Here is a 23,735-nt window from a genome sequence, read left to right as displayed (position 1 = left end):
CCTACATTAAGAGTACTCTAAGCAAATGAGTCTTTCATATTTCAAGGACCCAAACCAGATCATAGCACCCAGAAGATACAAAATAATGTTCAATAATTATTAAAATAGAAAGTAGAAAGGCAGAGTTCAAAAATAAAAAAACTCCATATACTAATTGAACAATGTCTACCTATAAAAGGTATAAGAATGCTATAAAATGTAAGTTAAAATAAAAATCATAGAGAGAGAGGGTCATTTTGTGACACTATGACAAAAAATTCAAAATACTTTAATGACAAACAGGATGCTGGTTACCAAGCCAGTAAATATTAATATAAAACATAATCTGGAAAACTATTCACATTACATTTCCTGCTAAAAGAGAAAAACAAAACTTAATTTAAGTGCATTAAAAATTATGAGCTTTTGCAAGTTCTAATGTTACTAATTTCACAACAAAAGAAAAATTAATGTACATACATACACAAACAAATGCTTAATTTGGAACTGGTTTCATGAGGGCTAAATTTGGATCTGTGAATATTAACTCTTAAAACAGCATCTGTGAAGATCCATCTGAAGATGTTTGACATTTAAAATGTACTCTGTTTCATTGTGAAGAAAAACATGGAACTCGTACTAAAAATAAAAGGAAGTTTTATTTTTTACACAATAAAATAAAAAAGTGTCATTGGTGAACTTTATATCCCTCAGAAGATGGTCTGTGCTGCTATGATAAGAAGTCCTATTCAACTTCAGAGAATATTTTTCCCCAGAAAAAAAATAAAGTGAATTTTGTGAAACAGACAGCAAGCTGTAATATGACACTGTGTCCCACTGCCATATTTCTGACTACACATTTTTAATAATATTTAATGAGCCCTTTACAGTATGCTAAACAGCTTCTTAAAATTTAATTCATAATGCACAAAAAGCATCCAAAGCTTGAAATAATAGCTTAGTAAGATCAAAGTTACTATAGCCAAAGGAAAAAAAATTCTGGAGAAGCAGAAAACCAGCAATCAATAGTGTAGTTAAGGGATTACATGGGTGAGCTCAGTCAGACTGAAGTATCATGCTTCATTTCCCTAACCATAATCTGGGTCTGTGATAACCTGAAGATGTGGGCAAGTGTAAGTAGGTCTTCTGAGCAGCCAGGAACTAACAGCAGGCTATTCTTTGGGAATTTGTTATAAAGATGCTTAATGACCTTTGGCAATGGTAAATCCCAAATAACAAGAGCACCCAACTGGTCTCAGTTTTGCACATCCAGAGGGTTGTAGAAATAGAGCCCTGACCTGAGAGCCTGCAGGTCTGGACTGGGGTGTAAAATCTGCCCCAGGGCCATTCTCTTGCTTTCTTTGACCCCAGCATGGTCCATCAGATAAAAACACAAATTACATATTATATGTTGCTACCATTGAAAATAACCTCTATATAGTCTCTGTCAGACAATCCAAGGGAGATAGAAAAATCCTGAAATAAGAGTATTTTAAGTAGTTTCTCTTTAAAGAACATTATACAATTTATTTTTAAGATAAAAAAAATAAAGCTAGTTATGTAATATTAAACTTATATTTACTTTATACAAAATCAGGTAGCTATTCTGTATTTATGATTCACTTCATGATTTAGGTAAATTTATATAAAAGCTTGTCCAGATTTTATACTATTAAAAATCGCATCATTATCATATCTGTTGTATGTCCCAGTGTACACCAAAAATTTAGTCAACATGTAAAAAAATTGGTGGAAATAATATTGGAAATTGGCATCTTGTAAAACAGTGAACTCTCCTAATGCCATCTTTGAATGTGAGAGAAATTCAAAACCTAAGAAATTTACATATTTAAATATTGGCCTTATTCTAGAAATTTGGAACTCAATTTAGTTACTAAATCAAAGGTCCAATACATAACAGTTCATGATTATCAGTCAATTTCCTGGCTAAACAGGATTGCCATGTGGTTCAAGTACAATAAATAATATGAGGAATAAAATAATGACTCATAATGGAATTATTTTTAATTCCTTATATAAATTTTTTCTAAATTCATATTATACTCAGTGTCTAATTTCTCCAAATGACTTGTCATTAAGATGTGTCACACATATTTTCCATTTGAGAAGCGTTATCATTCAAATCAGTTCCATTTTCTATTACTGTTGCATTCTCCAAATATTCTTCAGATATGGACAAAATAGAGCAGAGATGCTTTTCTTTTGTTTGGTTTTGTTTGCATATTATAAATAGCATTTCACATCCTGCAGAGGAAATATTATTTAAATGAATAATATATAACAATAAATCTGAAATGCACATTTGCTCCCTGATTGCTGATCAACTTCACCCAATATTATAGTGGAAGAAAATGGGATGTATTAAAAACCACTGTCAGAAGGCAGGCATGGCCCAATGATTGAGCATTGACCTATGAACCAGAAGGTCACAGTTTGATTCCAGGTGAAGGCACATGCCCAGGTTGTGAGTTCAGTCCCCAATGTTGGGTGTGCAAGAGGAAGCCAATAAAAGACCATTTCTCATCATTGATGTTTCTGTCTCTGTCTCTCTGTTTCTCTGTTTCTCTCTGAAAACAATAAAATTATATTGTTTTTCAGTCCAAAGATGTTGCGTTTCTCATTTTAGCTAAGATGAACATTTAAATGGCTTGAAACTAAACAAAACAATCAATAAAATATAAATCATGGGTTTTCACATGTGAGGAAATAACTTTTTATCTAGTAAGTTGGATTCTCATTCACAATCTTATTTGAAGAGTTAGTACAAAACAGCATTGTTTCTTACTAGTATAAGGTGTGGCACAAGTAGAGGCATGAAAGATCTAATTAGAAAGAGAAATACCAAATTGTCTGGGTAGAGAATAATAGTGGGATTAATATATGACTGATGTTTTGCCAAATACTATCTGTGCAAATATAAAAACTGTACTTATTAAGTACCTTCTTGCTCATGGTGCTATGTGGAGCTCATTTAGAGAATTTTATTTTTTATTTTATTTTATTTTATTTATTTTATTTTTTTTTTTTTTTAAAGATATATATTTTATTGATATTTCACAGAGAGGAGGAAGGGAGAGTGATAGAGAGCTAGAAACGTCGATGAGAGAGAAGCATCGACCAGCTGCCTCTTGCACACCCCCCACCGGGGATGTGCCCGCAACCAATGTACATGCCCTTGACCGGAATCGAACCTGGGACCTTTCAGTCCGCAGACCGACGCTCTACCACTGAGCCAAACCGGCTTCGGCTAGAGAATTTTATTTTTTGATGATGAAGACTTAGTACAGAGAAATTTATTTTCACAGAGCTCTTTTGGACATAAAATAAAGACCTGGCACAGGAAAGATGTCTATTAAGAACTTTTTTAGATGCAATTAACCTCTCATCCATTAGCCAGATGAAAATGTTGAAGTGGTCAGATATTGCACTGTACCATGGACAGGTTATTTCAAAGTCATTCCAAGAACTTCAAATATAAGTCTTGGCCTTCTAGAGGACCTCTCAGTGAAAGAACTAGGAAAGTGAAAGACAGAACAGAATAGTGATCTAGCATGAAAGATAAACATTTTAAATATATCACATTTGGTTTATTATGTATGTGACTCTATGAAACTAGACATCTATATATATAAAAGGCTAATATGCTAAGTGTCCTTCCCTCCATTCGGGTAATGACATCTTGTAGCAAAACTTGGCTTTCTGTCCCTAACAACAACTAGCCAGCCCCCTTGCAGTCTCCTCAGCCCAGGAACATGACTTGCTTTATAACCAGGTGCAAACACTTTACACTGTAACCAAATATCTGTGAAGCATTTTCCCGTGCATCATCTCATTTGATCCTCATGGAAGTTTTGCAGTAGGTGGATAGGAGACTCAGTGGAATCCTATTTTCTTTTTATTAGCTGGAAAATGGAGATTTAGAAAGCTTAAAAATTTGACCTGACTGAAAAGAAGAAATGGTGGACCTTGAAAATGACTTCAAGTTTTCTCACTGTACAGAATATAGTCAAACACTGCTGCAGTTAAATATTTTACTTTTGTTCTCCATGTGTGATCTACAATAATAATCTGCTTGTGGTTATATTTACTGCTGTGTTGCTGACAATTACCTGAAAGAGAAGTTGGGATGCTTCACTGGGCTGGAGAAAGTTTAGCTAAATCAGAAAGCAGATCTAATTAAGCACATTTGTTCCAAATCTATAAAAGGCTAAGATAACATATAAAGCTCTTGCTGGGGCCAATCGCATGCATTGTTTCCACCTGTCATTGTCAATCGTGAATTTGGTAGACACTTCTATAATAGAGAAAGGGTGAATAGAGATAATAAAATATTTCTTCTAAGTAATTTCCTTTCAATGTGTATGAATTCATGCACTGGGCCATTAGTAGAATATAATGATCACAGGATGTGCACTTGATATCTAATTTATTTTATATAAAAGGTTTATGATAATTCCTTGACTATGTAGTTCTGTAAAATACATCTTCATTTGTTAATATCTGAGTCCAGGAATTTCTAGTTAATGAGTAATCCAAAATCAATTGCCAGGAAAAGTTTGTTTTAGACAATTTATTAAAACGAGTAGTTTCACCACCTGTAATGTTCAAAACAATTGAGCTTTATTAGCCAAGACAGCGTATTTGATACTGGAGTCTGTTATTTATTTATTCAAGAAGCTGCTTGAAGTATTTGAAATTAAGATGCTTAAAACAAAAAATTAAGAGATGTAATACAACAATATCAGCTATCAAATGCAGTTGAATATTTTACTAGATACAGTTAGTGAAACTAAATTCTAAATATGTCAGCAGAGTGACATTCTGAATTCTAATTCAAGATAACCTAGATACCTTGCATTGCTTTGGCCAATGTAAAGTGATTGGTTTTTGGAGGTGTCTGAGCAAGTAAAACATCTTGAAGTGAATCTGAGCAAGTAAAACATATTGAAGTGAAACTTAGTTGATTGTCTATCCAAAGTAAAAACAAAGATAACATTTGATTATAATGAAATGCCAAAGAACACTTAATTAAAAAAAGTCTATGCAAATAGATCCTTGAAAACCAGTAAATCTGTACCCATAAGAGAAGATGAGAGTGAACTCCTTGAAGACACAATTGAAGTTAAAAACTATCAGGAAAGAATTATCTGATGTAACAAATACTTGAAAATCATCCAAGCCTTTTCTGCAATAGGTAATGTGGCAGGTAATGTTCTCTGTTTTTACATTAGAAGAGATTATATAATGCTATATATTTACGTAAAGATAAATATGGTCTAATATAAGTTTCTTGCATTCAAGGAGAAGTGTGTATGCAAAACAATCCATATTTTATTTTATTTATTTTTTAAAACATAAAAAATATTTTTAAATTTATATAAAAAAATAAAATATATTTTATTTATTTTTTACAGAGAGGAAGAGAGAGAGATAGAGAGCTTGAAACATCAATGAGACAGAGACATCGACCAGCTGCCTCTTGCACACCCTTGACTGGAATTGAACCTGGGACCTTTCAGTCCGCAGACTGACGCTCTACCACTGAGCCAAACCGGTTTCGGCACCATCCATATTTTATTTTGAAGATACTTTCAAGGGGAAAAAAAAATAAGTCAAACTTACAGAAATAGAGTAGAATGAAGGTTGCCAGAGTTTGTAGGGTTGGTCAAAGGGTACAAATTTTCAGTTATCAAACGAACAAGTTATGAGAATGTAATGTATACCATAGTTACTTTGCTTAATAATACTGTCATATACTTGAATCTTGCTAAAACAATCATCTACCTGGGCTAAGACAGTAACTAGAACCTGAATATTGCTTCAACTCTTATTTATAAAAACATAACAGGATTAAATTCAATTTAACAAGCATTCCCTTCTGTATTCCAGAAATTAGGAGGCTATAATTATGAATAGTCTAGGCTGAGTTCTTACTGGGATCTTAATCTAGCAAAAGAAATAGATATAGACAGTATGATAATAGTTATTAGCTGACTATCATTCAAAAATTCAAAATAGATAGCATCCAATGTGGCATGGGCAGGACCAATTGCACCAGATAATACCATTTAAATTGTTGCATTAATAGAGATGCTAGGGCAGCCTGATGGCAAGATCTATATGGTTTTTGTTATTCACTAGCTGGAGAAGTACTGTTCTATTTTAATAGCTGGTATGATGGTCCTGATGTTTAGCATCAGTTCTGTACACCAAATACTGTAAGTTCTGAGGAGACATGCACAGAGCTTTAGCCAAGTGACTGAGATGTTTCATGAGTGGGCCACAAAGACAGATGCTGTGTTGTGTATGTCACTCACTTTTGATTTTTTGATGAAGCATAATCTGCTAGCTATGAAAGTGAGCTTTTTTTATGGCAACACAAAAATCAGATTTAAAAAATTAAATCAACATAAATACAGAATTGTGTGACTACAGTCATATACTACATATGAACTGATGTTGAGGAAATATTTATTAAGAACTGTGGTATTTAATATGTAAACATTGGAGATGATGATCATTAAGGGCCTAGCTAAATTCTTAGTGCAATTAATGCTATTGAGGGGGCATATTAGTTTATAAGTTTATAAAAGATATATTTTTAGATAAATAGAAGTATTTGGATTACTGAAATTCTCAGAAATTTCTGCATGTTATATACTTAGCTTTGGGATATGTTGTCCTGTAAAGGAAAGTTTTCTACCCATTTTTCCTGAAATGGCTCCAAATGTACAGAAAAAAATACAACAACTCAAAAACTCCTCATTTCATAAATACTATGAGGTTTGCACTTCCACAGAGATATGAAGAACTTTTCAGATACAATAAAATGTATGAATCTATTTTGAAATTTTGACTGTGTGATCATATGATATCTCTATAACTCTCCTCTTTCTGAAATTTTAGTCAGCTCAGGACAACTCATTAAGGTGGAATGAGCTCAATTTTATTTGCTTAACCTTAATACACATGTTGAACTTGATTATGAATACTTACCCTTTTATTCCAACATGTCAGTGACATTCTTTGTGAAAATTTTCTTCAGAATTCCGTTAAATGGGATAAGATAGTTTTGTGATATCACAGGTGATTCACTGAGCAGTCTACAATATTGTGATTCTTACAATACTAACTCCAAAGTCATTGATGCGAATAAGCAACTCAGCAAGATTCAGAAATAAAACATACTAAACCTCAATAATCTGTCACAATTTCTTCCAGAATAACCTTTTATTGATGATGATTAAAATCACAATGTGAAAGAAAATTTAGTCCCTTAATTACATTCTCCATCACAACATGCAATGAGCATTGCCCACAAATTCCACAGCTTGAACTACCTGCTCAATGACAGAATGGAAATTAAATGTAGGAACCTTCTCTTTTGATTTTAAAAAAATTTGAAATCTTTAGTTGTCCCAGCTTTTATTGAAAGTGCTATTTGTGCAGACTGAACTTGATTTTTTCATGTTTAAAACAAGCAATAAAATTTAACAGATATAAACTGCCTAATTAGGATTTTGTAAATTGTTAAAACTCATGCAAACAATACTACATGGTCAGGTTAATTCCACTTGCACAATAGGCTGTTTGAGGGATATTATTTGGGATACAGAGAAATAATAACCTGATTCTGACCAGGGGTACTAAGAAGAGACAATTCAAAACACATTTGAAAACTGAATAATAAACTGATATTTGGAAAAGGGAAGAAAGTATATTACAGGCAGAGAGAATGATAGAGAATTAGAGAATTCAGAACCACAAAGACACATGAATAGAGTAGATAAAGAAAAATGAAATACTAAATTGGAACTTTAAAAAGAACACCTTAATATATTATTAGTCTCCTCATTTTGAAGATGAAGAAAATCCCAGAGAAGCCATGCCCTGACAAACTAGACAGCAAGATTTTACACCTGAATGTCAAATTTAAAAATTTTAAATTTAAAAATTTTGAGGAGAGAACCAAGATGGAGGCCTTGGTAAGCACCTAAGCTGCCGCCTTGCACAATAATTTCAAAACAACAACTAAAATCAGAACGGACATCATCCAAAAACACAAGAAAGCTGGCGGAGTGGGAAATTTACAACTAGAAAGAAGGATAGAGGCTCACGGATCAGATTGGGAGCTGCAAAGAGCTGAGGTACGGTGACGCATGCACAGAGAGGAAGTGCTGCCGAATGCCTGGCTGGTGGGAGAGGAAAGGAAGTCCCAAATTGCACTGAACCCTTTCCAATTATACTGAACCCCAACCCCGGCCGAAATCCCATGGACCCGGGCTCAGATGGGTGGAGTCCAGACTGTAGAGAAAGGCACCTGGAGACTCAGAGACTGGGAGACTGGGGGAGCCAGAAGCCCTAGCAGGCAGGGTCTACAGTCACCCGCGAATGAGTGTGCACAGAGAGGTCTGACCCAGACTGGGAGACGTGGGAGAGCTGGGAGCCTCAGCATGCAAGCAAGTGCGTGCAGAGAGGTCTGACCGCAGAGGTTGCCTCGGCCTCTCCATAGCGGAAGGAATCAGAAGCTCCATGGTGAATAAGGAAACTTTTGAAATATTACACAAATTGCCCTGGCTGCTGTTCTCAGTGGGTAGAGTATCAGCCCAAGCATCAAAGGGTCTTGGGTTCAATTCCCGGTGAAGGGCATGTACCTGGGTTTTGAGTTTACTCCCTGCCCTCTGTCAGGGAGAGTGTGGGAGGCAACCAGTCTATGTGTCTCTCTCATGTCAATAATAACAGTCAAAGGTGTATAGATGTGCATTATTTATTAAATTTGACAGCAGATTTATTAGCTCCACCTCTGGTACATGAGAAAACATGGTAACTTAATGTTTCTTAACTGTCACCCCCTCACGGGAGTGTCAAAAAAAAATGAAATATCTTGCTTATGAGTCTATCCCAGTGAAAACATCTATACTAAATAAAATAATAATCTTTGTCACTTCATGAAGAAAGTGACATAAATAGTGAATTGTGGGTTCTGTCTGGAGTATAGTTGCTATTTACTAATTTGTTTTCATTTCCTACAGGGATAGAGGCTTGCTTCTCCTTTAAATTTGCAGAAATCTAGTACATCACAGAGCAGAGATGAAAGAGGAAATTTGGATGTCTGGTTTTAAAACTGTTTTTAAAACAGTCCACAATTATGAGAAGTGTTTTTCACTGAAATAAACATAGGGCTGTGTCTCTGTGACTCTGTGGTTATAACCGAGCCAGTGAATTCACTTAACCTCTTTTTGCCAAAGCAAGATGACATAGCAATTCTCACCTTACTATGGAGGACTATCATAAATTCCCAGACATCTGCATGCTCCCAGATACCATAGAAGATGGAACCTTAGAAGCTATTTTATCTGTGTTTTGCCTTTAGGCAGAAATGTGCCATTTAGTCTGCCAAGCAGCTACAATATGATTTAAAGGATTATGAATGTACTAGTGGCCTGGTGCACAAAATTTGTGGACATTAAAAGGGAATTAATTAGAGGAAATGTTGCTGAAACTGGTTTGGCTCAGTGGATAGAGCTTCAGCCTGCGGACTCAAGGGTCCCGGATTCGATTCCGGTCAAGGATATGTACTTGGTTGTGGGCATATTGCCAGTAGGGGGTGTGCAAGGGGCAGCTGATCAATGACTCTCTCTCATTGATGTTTCTAACTCTCAATCTCTCTCCCTTCCTCTCTGTACAAAATCAATAAAATATATTTTTTAAAAATTAGAGGAAATACTTTAATATTGCTATTTGCCCCTTCTTTATAATAGAAGTGTCAGAGATGAAAGAAAATTAGTAAAATGTATATGAAAATATTCCTCCTGTCAGAGTTAAGCCTGGGGCATGCCACAGGGCCCAGAGTTAAGTCCCTGCCCACCCATGTGCACTTCAAAACCATAGGAAACCCAGCCCCAGCCAGCCCCACCCCCATTGGGCAATATTTAGACCTGGCCAGCCCCACCCCTGTCAAGCCCTGCCAGGTGTGGGCACAATCTCATATCCCCCAGCCAGGCACCAGGGTGGGGGGCATGGCCTGAGGTTCTCCATCAAGCCCTACCAAGTAAGGGGTACAGCCTAAAGTCCCCCACCCGGGCCCAGCACCATGTATCCTCAGGTTCCTATTGATCACTTGTTACAGGGACCCCGCCTCCACTTTGGGCACAGGCATCTTGTGATGGCGTGACAGAGTGAGGGTCAATTTGCATATTACCTCTTTATTATATAGGATAAACAAATTTCCCATACTTAAGTTTCACCATTCTAAAAAAGTTGTCTATTTTTTAAAATATGTTTTTATTGATTTTTAGAAAGAGGAGAAGAGAGAGGGATAGAGAGTTAGAAACATTAATGAGAGAGAAACATCATTGATCAACTGCCTCCTGCACACCTCTACTGAGTACTGAGCCCACAACCTGGGAACCAAATTGGGTCCTCTCTGTTCCTGGGTCATTGCTCAATTGCTGAGCCATACCACCAGCAAAGTTGTCTATTTTTTTTAATAACTTTTCTTTATTGTTGAAAGTATTACAATTGCCCTCATTTGCCTCCATTGAACCCCTCCTCAATTATTGTCTTTTAATTTTGACTTCTGCCTCTCAGGACTTCCATAGCCCACTGGAAATCACTTTTAGCTCACTTTTTTGAGTAGCTTTTTGTTTTTCTCTTACAATTATATTAGATGTCCAATATTGGTACCACTTTAAAATGTCGAAAAACCATTTCATAAATACATTTTTTACATTCCAGAGAAGGTGGAATATACACAGGTCAGCACCTAGAAGTCAGTTGTACAGAAAACAAGCCCATAACACTTTTATCTCATACACCATTTATGCATATTTGCCCTTGATGCAGGAGAGTTGCTCCCTCTGACATAATTTTCTCCTGCCTATCTATCTCCCCACCACTAGTCATAAATATAACTAATTGTGGAAACTTACTTTAATGAAAGGAAGCACAGTCAATGGCACATCATTCATACAAACCAAATTTCCAGAGATGTTGATATCTGGTTTGAATGTAGTTATTTTCCAACCATTAGATTCCATTCTGACATCTGGAAGTTGGTCAACTATCTACCTGATGTGTTGATTTAATGTGAGAATATGATACCTGGTGTAATCTGATAGGTTGCAGTGACTGCTTCCCTCCAAATAATCAATTTATCTACTTTTTAGGCATACATATTTTACCTAATTACCCCTAGAATGCATTTTGATACTTAAACATGACTAGGTCTGAACTTAGAGTGTTTTAAATATAACAAAAAACAAAACATAGTCAAGATGCTTTGGAAAGATATCTAGCTGGAAAGGGATAATGCCATATCACACATAATATGACACAGGTAGTCAATTAAGCATTTCACTGTACATTTTTAAATGTTAAACCTTGTTTTTGAACTGAGATTAGAAAAGGGAGGCAGATGTTAATATCCATTTCTTTTCCTTTTAATTTCCATGTATCTCCCATCATTAAGTATGAACAATGAAGTTCCATTGAATACATACAAATTCCACTTAACTTATTATTAATCCTCTTAAAAAAAAAACAAAACCCTGAGAATTACATATACAGGTATTTTTTTCCACTTTTACATATGGAAAAAAAGCTCATAATTATCCAGTCATTGGGGGTTCTTAACCATATTTTTATTGTCTATTTATTTGCCAAAAGGTTCCATTAAGTGATCCAAATTTTAATTAAGGAGTCTTAAGATGTGCTATGAAAAGTGATCAAATACTATACCATGTGGTAAAGTATTGACTGCCAATATTAGAGATTTGAGAATGATATTGTGATTAGGATATATTTTCACTGAGGTTTGCAAACAGGGTGACCAAATAATATACAAGATACCCGATTAAGTTTGAATTTCAAATAATGAATATTTTTAAGTGTAAGCTTACCCTAAACCATAGAACATCCTTTACTAAAAATTCACTTGTCTTTATCTAATATTTATTTTTATCTAAGTGTCCTATATATTTTTAAATATTTTTTTTATTTATTTCAGAGAGGAAAGGAGAAGAGAGAAACATCAATGATGAGAGAGAATCATTGATTAGCTTTCTCCTGCATCCTCCCAGTGGGAATTGAGCTGGCAACTTGGGCATGTGCCCTTGACTGGAATTGAACCCAGGACTCTTCAGTCCAGCCGGCCGAAGTTTTTCCACTGAGCAAACCAGCTGTTCTATATTTTTATTTGTTAAACCTAGCAACCCTATTTATAAAGCACTACTGGTAAATATTCAGTCTATGTACCACCATATTGAGCTCTTGACCTACCCCAATCTGTATTAGACCTAGGAACATGCAATAAATCTATCATAAAATAGAAAATTGATGTTCATAGATCTTTAGTGGATGAAGGTATTTCCTTTCTTAATTACTATTGACAAAATAATCATTACCAAATTAGTATTTGATGGTTGATTGTCAGATGTGCCCAAATCCTTTAGTGGACTAGCCCAGGGAACTGTAACATTGTAGAATAGTCCAATTTAAGTAATCTCCTAAGAGATCCTTTAGGGATAACACATCCCCTTACACCTGAGGACCAAATCCCTATTTAAAATATTTATATACAGAAAGGGGAAGAGAGGCATATATTAAGTAAACTTAATGATTATAAAATAAACATAGCCCTAGTGTCACCTAAATACATGGTTTCCTTTTCTATCTTAAAATGTACTCTATTTTATGATCATATTTGAGCATTCCTTCCTTCATTTTTCTTAAAATTATCTGTACTAATAAAAGGGTAATATGCTAATTAGACTAGGCATCTTCCTGATGACGTTCCGGACATCCTTTCTGAAAGAGCCAGGCCCAGGTGAAGCTGCCTGTGGTTCCAAGTGCCTGCATCTGGCCAGAGGAGGGAAGCCTGGGTCATGGTGTAGGGGCCTAGACAAAGGTGGTTAGGGGTGATCAGGCCAGCAGGGGAGCAGTTAAAGGCAATCAGGCTGGCAGGGGAGCCTATAAGGGTGATTAAGTCATCAGGGGAGCAGTTAGGGGCAACCAGGCAGTAGGCAGAATGGTTAGGGGCATACAGACAGGCAGGCAGACAAATGATTAGGAGCCAGCCGTCCCAGATTGCAAAAGGGATGTCCCTGTAGGGTTGGGCCTATACCAGCAGTCGTACATCCCCCAAGGCGTCCCGAGTTGGAGAGGGTGCAGGCCAGGGTGAGAGCCCACCCTCCTGCCATACACAAATTTTGTGCACCGGGCCTCTAGTATATAAATAAAATTGTAAATGGAGTGTCCCTAGCCTGTCTTGCCCCAGAGAGAGCGTGGGGACAAAGGTAATAAAATAGCACTGGTACTTGCACCTCCATTCATTCCCCTGGCCTTTCATCTTTTATGACAGTCTCTAGTTCCAAGATCTCCTGGTAACAAGGAAGCTCACAGGTGTTTCTGGGGACACCAGGGCTTTGAAACATAACCATAAATAGAATGATTGATTTAAAATCACCCTGAACATTATCCAAAATTGTAATCCATAAACGCACTATTAGGACATAGCCAAAGCCAAGGGACAGACGAAGATACATTTTAGAAAAAGTTAATAACTGAAAAAAGTACTTTATCTAAAATGTGATATGCATGAATGAATACTGAAGCTATTTTTTTTACTGTGAAAGATTTTAAAAAATATAACAAAAAAATTAAAAAAAAAAAAAAAGTTGACTGCCACTTTAAAGCTAATCCCCCAATCTCCAGAAATGTGAGCTACTTTTCTCAGTGGATGGTAACATTTGGGGATAAATTTGGAAATGTACTGCATTTAAATCACTGGGCGTCCAAAGTAGAATAAGCAAGTGAACCAGAATGTAGGCCTCAGGAGGAAAATATACGTATTTACATATATATAAACATAAAGATAACTAAGCTTTACTAAGCTCTAATTTGTAATGACTGCTACCATCTCCTTGCTCAGTCTGTTACACATAAGCAAGGTCTCTTGAGAGTTAAGTGTCGGTCCCTCATAAGAAGGAGTAGATGTGGCTACCTCACTCAATCATTTATTTTCAGCATATTTTAACCTTTCTTAGTTTAGTCAGAAGTGAATTTTAAGACGATTTAATCTTGTTTAGTAAATTAACCTTCATTGGACAAAGGCTTATTGGTGTCTTAAAAACACACACACCCTTAACCAGTTTGATTCAGTGGATGGAGCATTGGCCTGCAGACTCAAGGTCTCAGGTTTGATTCAGGTCAAGGGCATGTACCATAGTTGTGGGCACATCCCCAGGAGGGGGTGTGCAGGAGGCAGCTGATTGATGTTTCTCTCTCATCAATGTTTCTAACTCTCTTTCCGTCTCTCTTACTCTCTGTAAAAATAAAATAAAATATATTAACACACACACACACACACACACACACACACACACACACACAGGTTTATGATTTAAAATAAAGTAACACAAGCCAGAAATAATTGTAAAAAGGAATGGCAAGCTCTTCATCAGGCACAATACAGATACAAACTAGTGATTATTTAACCAGATCTTAAATGAAGTCACAAATAGCTAACAATTTTAAGATTACTCTTTGTAAGATGCTGCATATCCCTTGTGTGATATACCCCACTCTCTTTGGCCTTTGCAATGTTAGCTGATGGTTGTATGAACATTTAAAAATATAAAATAAAAAAATTGAAAAATTATATATTAGCTTTAGTTCATATTTTCAATTTCTATTATTTAAAAAATATTTTTATTGATTTCAGAAAGGAAGGGAGAAGGAGGGAAGGATAGAAACATCAGTGATGAGAATCATTGATCAGCTGCCACCTGCACACCCCCTCTATTGGGGATTGAGGTTGCAACCTGGGCATGTACTTTGACCAGGAATTAAACCATGACCTCTTGGTTCTTAGGTTGACACTCAATCACTGAGCCACCAACCACAATTTCTTTATCCAATTATCCATCAACAGACACTAAGGCTGTTTTCATATCTTTATGTTGTAAATAATGCTGCAATGAACATGGAAGGCATATACCTTTTGGAATTATTGTTTTTATTTTCTTCAAATAAATAGCAGAAGCAGAAATGCTAGTTCAGATGATGATACTATTTTTAATTTCTGAGGAACTTCAATAGTGGTTACACCAATTTAAATTTCTACCAACACTACACAAGAGATCCATTTTTTTCCACAATTTCACTAACACTTGTTATTTTTTATGTGTTTTATAGTGTATACTATACAGTGATCCAAGACATAGCTTACTGTAGGTAGCTTATTAATAAATACAACAAAATATCCCTAACCAGTTTGGCTCAGTAAATGGAGCATCAGTCTGTGGACTAAAAGTTCCCGGGTTCGATCCTGGTCCGGGGGCATGTACCTAGGTTTCGGGCACATCCCCTGTGGGAGATATGCAGGAGGCAGCTGATTGATGTTTCTATCCCATCAATGTTTTCTAACTCTGTCACTCTCCCTTTCTCTCTGTAAAAAAAATCAATAAAATATATTTAAATAAATAAATAAATAAATACAACAAAATAAAATATATCAAGAATGCATGTTTTATAGTAATGTATATTTTACAATAAGTATAACAAATAAAATATATTGGGAAATAATATTTATACATAATAAAGTTGCTCAATAAAAATATTTGAAGACTCCCTGATTTAAACTGTTTTGAGGCAATTTACCAGAAAAATAGATGTTGGGGGCTATTACCAAAAAATCATCCCAAAACTGTGATTAGGTATGTTTAATATAGTAAACAGGAAACAGGATGGGGTTGGAGTTTCTTCTATTCATATAGGAGGAAAATGGGAGTAGGGGAGTATACTTGAAGGGGGGGAGTATACTTTTGTAATTGGGTGAAAACTACGTAAGATTTCTTCTTCCAAGTGAAAGGTGTATTGCATTTTCCTTGGTGCAGGTTTAAAAGAAAGAAGGGGCTTTAGGCAAGAGAAATCTGAAAGAATTTTGATGCTAATAAGTTCAAAGTCCAGAACAACATAAGCTTCAGGCACAATGAACCTTGCTTTAGGATGAAGAGACATTTTTGAAAGATAGAATAAAAAAGTCAAGGGTTACCCAACCTTTGCCCTGAGTCCTTTTCTTCCCACTGACCAAGTCTCATACCTAAAAGTATTTTCCATTTTGATGTCTTCAAATACCAAACTTCCCAACCCAGAATTCTCCCTTGAACTCTGGACCTGCATTTCCAATTGTCACCTGGTGAAATCTGCAGATTTCAACCTTGATTTAGTATTGCTTCAACATGTATTGATATTTATTGAAGATCCTTCCATAGGACTGTCTTTAGCAAGAAAAGGCACTGATCATTTGCATCTTGAATATCCTTGTCTCACTGCTGATTGATAAACTGCATTCATAGATCTGTATAATTAGGTCAGAGTTCACTCTTGAGGAATGAATCCCATATAGGCATGCGGCCAAATCATTGTCTAAGCACTTAAGGCAGAAGTTGGAAGTTCAGCAAGATACAAGCTCTCTGAAGTTTTTTGGGAGGCAGCCTAAGGCCCTCTTCTTGGAGGAGCATAAAGTCCCTCTCATACACTCACTGCTTTGTGTGCAGCAAACACTGTTCTGTTGCTTCTGTTTAATTTCTGCCCTACAGGCCAAACACTGTTCAGAATACTGAGGATGCAAAATGGTTAAATATGGCCCCTGTGAACTGGAAGCATGTATCTAAGCAAATCCATGTACACAGTAAATTATGTCAATTATTCCAGTATGGTATCAATGCTATTGAGCTCTGGATTAATGCTTGAGCTGAGTTTCAGTAAATGAGGACTCAGGGGGTGAGGTGTGTGAGATAATAGAAACTTTATATATTGGTCTCTGCCTATAGTTCCAGGCACAGAGCTTCTAAAACCCTTGTGATTTCCTAAGTGATAAGAACACTATCAGCATCTTTTGTTCTAAAGTGAGGTGATTCAGAGTGGGTTCTGGGTGGCCCCAGAAATACCAAGCCATGATTAGAAGCTTAGGATTTCCAGCCTGACCACTTATTTCCAGAGAGGGAAGAGGGGCTGGAAATAAAGTTAATAATTGATCATGCCTACATGAGAAAGCCCCACCAAATCCCATTGACATGAGTTATGAGAGTTTCCAGGTTAGGCAGGTAATGCACTCAAATTCACAGGTGCAGAAGTTTCTGAGCTCAGGACCTTCCCAGACCTCACCTTATGTTATGCCTTCCTCTGGCTGTCCATCAGTATTCTCTATATAATTTCCTTTAGTAAACTGGAAAACACAAATAAGTGTCTCCTTGAGTTCTATGAACCACTCCCACAAATGAATCCAATCCAAAAAGGGGGTCATGGGAACCCCGATTTGTAGCTAAGTTGGACAGAAATTTCTGGGTAATTTGGGGACCTCTACTTACCAGTGATGGAGGCAGATTTGTGGTATTGAGCCCTTTAACCTGGGGGATCTGACACTATAAATAGATAGTGTTAGCTTTACATTAAATCACTATAAGTAGATAGTGTTAGCTTTACAGTTGGTGTTTCAGAGAATTGCTTGTTGTGGGGAAAACCCCCACAGGTCTGATGTCAGAAGTGTGCTGATGCTCTGACCATTGAGCAACACAGCTGTTTGTCTTTCTCTGTTGAGGCAACACAATACCATAGTCTAAGAAGATTTATAAACATCATTTTTTTTCCCTTACACAGATTTGGAAGCTAGGAAGTTATAATAAACATGAAAGCAGAGTCAGTGTCTGACGGTGACTTGTTTCCTGGTTCATAGATGGCCATCTCTTTGCTGTATCCTGGCTTGGAAATGAGGAAGGCCTCTTATAAGGCACAAATGGGGGTTATATCCTCAAGACACCACCTCCAAATACCATCACCAAGAGGATTAGGTTTCAACAAATGAATTTGGGGGGACACAAACATTCAGTCTACAGTAGTATTGTATTAAAAAGCATTCTCACCACTATTGAATGGACTGGCCATAAGAGGAGATGGCTTTGTTAGGATAGAGACAAGGATATTGGAGAAGGACAAAGAAATTACTTACAAGGTTAATTATCACCTGAAGAATATTTAAAAGAGATATCTATTTTGCACAGAAAAGAGAGGAGTTTTTAAGATCACTATCCTGGAGCTAACATTTTCAAGCATTAAGGGGGATTGATCATTGGCCTCTGTAGATAATTGTAACAATGAGATATATTTGGTAGTATATTTTGATGGAATAATTTTGATGCTAGTGTTTTTTAGGGAAGAGGGTTGACTCAAGATCTGAAAGGAATTAGGAATTATATTCCATATCATATAGTGGAATGAGATTATTTATCACCAATTATATTACCTGTAGAAAGAGCTTCCTATATAACATCCCTTATTTAAATACTCAGAGCATTTCTACTTGCCTATTTATATATTTTTATTTGTATATTTATTACAAATTCTTATTTATATGTTTATTACTTATTTGCTTTTTATTATTTTTCACTGTACTTATGGTCAGTATGTTATATAACTAGAGTCCTGGTATATGAATTCATGCATGGGTGGGGTCCCTGAGCCTGGCCTGCAATCAGGGTTGATCTTGGCTAGCAGGCCGGGGGGGGGGGGGGGGGGACCACAGGAGGTTGGCTGTGGGACTGCATTGACCACCAGGGAGCAGCTCCTGCATTGAGTATCTGTCCCCTGGTGGTCAGTGTGCATAGTGACCAGTTGACCAATCATTTGGTCGTTCATTCAGTTGTTCAGATGTTTGGTCACTTAGGCTTTATATATATATATATATATATATATATATTTGGTCCGGTGCACAGATTTGTGCACATTGAAAGGAAATTAATTATAAGAAATATTTTAATATTGCTATTCGCCCTTTATAATAGAAGTGTCAACCAAATTCACAATTGACAATGACAGATCAAAAGATAGGTGTGCAATTGGCACCAGCAAGAGCTTTATATGTACCACAAATGTGCCTTTTATAGCTATAGATAAACTTGCTTAATTAGACCTGCTTTCTGAATAGCTAAACTTTTTCTGGCCCAGTGAAGCACCCCTCCTCACCCCCAACTTCTCTTTCAGGTAATTGTTGGCAACACAGCAGTAAATATCAATAGGAAGCAGATTATTTTTGTAGATCACGAGGGGAGAACAAACGGTAAAATATTTAACTGCAGCAGTGTTTGACTATATTCTGTGAAGTGAGAAAACCTGAAGTCATCTTCAAGTTCCACCATTTCTTACTTCTTTGCAGTTGGATCAAGTTTATAAGCTTTCTAAATCTCCATTTTCCAGCTAATAAACGAAAGTCTCCTATCTACCTACTCTAGGACTTCTGTGAGGATCAAATGAGATGAGGCACAGGAAAATGCTTTACATACATTTGTTTAAAGCACATGTGTCAAACACAAGGCCCATGGGCCAAATCCGTCCCGCCAGGCCTTGCAATGTGGCCCGCACCGCGCTGTCATCACTGCACTCCACTGCGTTTCCATCACAATGACAGTTTATGACTGTTCAGTAAACCATTCGGCCCGCGATTTAGGCTGGATTTTAGATTTTGGCCCCTTCTCTGATTGAGTTCGACACCCCTAGTTTAAAGTGTAAAATGTTTGCACCTGGCTATAAAGCAAATTGGGTTCTTGGGCTGAGGAAACTAGTCGCTAGGGAGCAGAAGCTGGGTGTTGTTACATGACATCATTACCCGGTGCCCACAGCAACTGTTTCTGGGCTGGGCTGGGCTGGGCTGGACTATGGGCCACATTTTGTGACATGGGGGTCTTGGCAGCATTGGCTGCGATTTGGTGTGGTGTTGTTCCAGGGTGGTGGGGCCTGTATCCCACTTGGTGGAAGCCAAGTGTTGGTTTATCGGCATCAGGCCAATACGTGTCATGGCAGCTTTTGCATTGAGCATCTGCCCCCTGGTGGTCATTGTACATCATAGCTACTGGTCAGATGGACACTTAGTAATGCTGTTTTTTTATAATAATTGTGTATTTTTGGATTTATAATAGTTAAATTCTGGAAATCTCATTAACTTGGGACATGCCAATTGTTTTTATCACTGGTAAAATTTCTGTCAAACCCCAAAACTGACCATTTTTGCTTCCTAGTACACCAGGAACAGACTATTGTCTGATAAATGTGTAAATATTCAGATTGTAGATTGTGTCAGGCAAATTTGAAATGAGATTATTGTTTATTTTTATTTTTCTGACTTTATCCTATTATAATCAACCTATATTTCAAATACCAGAGGCTATGGTCAGTTTCAAAGCCCAGGAGAAGCCATGTGAAGACAGAAAAAGTCACCAAAATCTTGTCAGGTCACAATTTTGAGAGTTCTGTTGTGTATGATTTATTAATAATTATTTCTGTGCTTAATCTTGGTAGCATAAAATAGTAATTAAATTTTCACCCTGAGAAGATGAATAATTGTATTCCTGATTTTGTACTTAGACCCCATGGAGATATGGCTTTGGTAGCTCATATGGTGAATAATTTTAACATCTGCATTTGAAAGAGAAAAATCTACAATAAAATGTGTTAACTGAAGAACATAAAGCTGATGTTCCCAATTAAATTATTTGCATATTGCTCTTATTTTGTTTTGTTTTCTCATTTTTAAAGGTTAACATAAATGTCCAGTAGATATACAGGCAGACCATCAATTCCAGACTAACATAATAAATGTGTAACACAATAAAGCAAGCCACACAATTTTTTTGGCTTTCTAGCACATATAAAAGCTATGTTTTACACTATACTGTAGTTTATTAAGTATGCAATAGCACTATAATTTAAAAACAATGTACATGCCTTAATTAAAAAATACTTTATTGCTAAATGTGCTAACCAAAAGTGAGTAGTAATATTTTTGTTGGTAGCAGGTCTTGTTTTAATGTTGATGGCTGTTGACTGATCAGGACGGTGATTGCTGAAGTTTGGGGGAACAATAGCAACTTCTTAAAATAAGACAACAATAAAGGTTCTGGCATCAACTGACTCAAAAACAATTTCTCTGTAGCATGTAATGCTGACACTATATCAACTAATTTTATGTACTATTCAAAATTCTTTGCTGTCATTTCAACAATCTTCATAGCATTTTCACCAGGCGTAGATTACATCTCAAGAAACCACTTTCTATAGTATCCATGTATGGCAACAACTCATCCATTAAAGTTTTATCACGAGATTGAAGCAATTCAGTCATGTATTTTAGGCTCGACTTCTAATTCTAGTTCTCTTGCTATTTCCACCATGTCTGCATTTACTTCCTCCACTGAAGTCTTGGATAGCTCAAAGTGATTCATGAAGGCTGAAATCACCTTCTTCCAAACTCCTCTTAATGTTGATGTTAATTTTTTTTTTCACCTTTTCCCCACGAATCATGAATGTTCTTAATGGCATATGGAATGGTGAATTCTTTCCAGAAGGTTTTCAATTTACTTTCCCCAGATCCATCAGAGGAATCACTATCTATGGCAGTTAAAGTCTTACAAAATTGATTTCTTAAATAATAAGATTTGAAACTTGAAATTACTCCTTGATCCATGGGCTGCAGAATGGATGTTGTGTTAGCAGTCATAAAAAGCATTCATATCATTGTACATCCCCACCATCAGAGCTCTTGGGTGACCAGGTGCATTGTCAATGAGCAATAATATTTTGAAAAGAATCCTCTTTTTCTTTTTTCTGAGCAGTGGGTGTCAACAGCAGGCTTAAAATAGACAGTAAACCATGTTGTAAACAAATGTGCTGTCATCCAGGCTTTGTTGTTTTATTTATAGAACACAGAGCACAGTCAGAGTAAATTTAGTTTAATACTGAAAGGCCCAAGGAATTTCAAAATGGTAAATGGGAATTAACTTGAATTTAAAATCACCAGATGTATTTGTCCCTAATAATTGAGTCAGCCTGTCCTTCAAAGCTTTGAAGTCAAGCATTGACTTCTCTCTCGCTATGAAAGTCCGAGATGGCATCATCTGAAAAAAAGGCTGTGTCACCTACACTGGAAATCTGTTGTTTAGTTTCACCACTTCCTTTAATTATCTTGGCTGTATCTTCCGGATGACTTGCTGCAGCTTCCACATCAGCACTTGCTGCTTCACCTTGAACCTTTACGTTACAGAGATGGCTCCTTTCCTTAAACCTCATGAACCAACCTCTGCTAGCTTCAAGCTTTTCTGCGGCAGCTTCCTGAGCTCTTTCAGTCTTCACAGAATTGAAGAGACTTAGAACCCTGCTCTGGATTAGGTTTTGGTTTAAAAACATGTTGTGGCTAGTATGATCTATTCAGACCACTAAAAATTTTCCATACCAACATTAGGCTGTTTCCTTTTCATATAATTTGTGTGTTCAAGGTAGTAGCACTTTTAAAACTTCCCTGTGGCATTCACAACTTGCCCATTTGGCAGGACGCCTAACTTTTGGTCTGTCTAGGCTTTCAACATGCCATCCTCACTTAGCTTCAGCATTTCTAGCTTTTGATTTAAAGTGGGGGCCATGATAACCCTCCTTGTACTTGAAAACTTGGAGGACATTGTAGGGATATTAACTGGCCTAATTTCCATGTTGTCATGTCTCGGGGCATAAGGAGGTCTTAGGAGGAAGCGGGGGTGGATGGTCAATAGAGCAATCAGAACATAAACAACATTTACTAAATAAGTTGGCCGACTTATATGGGGACGGTTTGTGGTACCCCAAAGCAATTACAACGGTAACATCAAAGATGACTGACCACAGATCACCATAATAAATATAATAAGAATGAAAGAGTTTGAAATAGTGTGAGAATTACCAAACTGTGACAAAGACCCAAAGTGAGTAAATGATGCTGGCAAAATGGCACTGATAGACTTGCTAGAAGCAGTGTTACTTGTAATTTGTAAAAAAATGGATTACCTGTGAAGAACAATGAAGTGAAACACAGTAAAACAAGGTATGCCTGTAGATCCATAGCATTTATTTCAAAATATGTTGTACAAAGGAGTACTTTTTGCCTATGAAAATATATAAACTCTCTCAACTCATAAAATAAAATAAAATAAAATAAAATAAAATAAAATAAAAGTAAAATAACACCAAAAGGTAAAAAAGCTGTCATCATTGCACAAGACAAGCAAGGACTCCACTGTGTGTTCCCATAGAGGCTGTGCTGTTTCCTAGGGACCTGGGTCTCTTTCCCCCTGACTTGCACATAACTATGAATTAGTGGATCATTGATTCCTTCACCATCTAAGAACCAATCCAAATACAGCAAAGCAGGGTAACCCCAGAAGCAGAGCAACAAATTGCCCTGCACTTTTGTTTTCCCTCCTCTAATCTATATGACTTAATAATTGTCCTCCTTGAGATGTATTAACATATATGATGGCCTTGTCCTTAATTAGGAAATAATTTTGGTACAAGACTGTGTCCTGCTTTGCATTTCACAATCATCAAACGATACTATGCAGTATTAACTTGTCCCATTTCAATGAAACAATAAATGGTCTCTACAGATTAAACAGATGAACAAACAAACAAAAAACTCTCAGTCCATTGGCATTTTAACAATTTAATTTTAAACATGTGAAAATAAAATATAAAAATGTTAAATGGCCTCATCTGCTTACCAAGTTTCACATTTATTTATTTTAAAATATGTTTTTATTGATTTCAAAGAGGAAGTGAGAGGGAGAGAGAGATAGAAACATCAGTGATGAGAGAGAATCATCAATCAGCTGCCTCCTGCAAGCCTCCATGCTGGGGATTGAGCTCATAACCAGGGC

The 23,735-nt window shown here is 36.5% G+C and overlaps 1 pseudogene; it reads right to left on the bottom strand.

Moving 5' to 3' along the window:
• Positions 1–20,810: 20,810 nt before the first annotated feature.
• Positions 20,811–22,505, bottom strand: LOC123651789 (annotated as a pseudogene).
• Between the last annotated feature and the right edge of the window lie 1,230 nt (positions 22,506–23,735).

The sequence above is a fragment of the Pipistrellus kuhlii genome, unplaced genomic scaffold (assembly GCF_014108245.1).
Source record: "Pipistrellus kuhlii isolate mPipKuh1 unplaced genomic scaffold, mPipKuh1.p scaffold_m20_p_8, whole genome shotgun sequence".
In the NCBI taxonomy this organism is placed as follows: Eukaryota; Metazoa; Chordata; class Mammalia; order Chiroptera; family Vespertilionidae; genus Pipistrellus; species Pipistrellus kuhlii.
The sequence above is the reverse complement of the archived record's forward strand: the minus strand, read 5'-3'. Positions and strand labels throughout refer to the sequence as shown.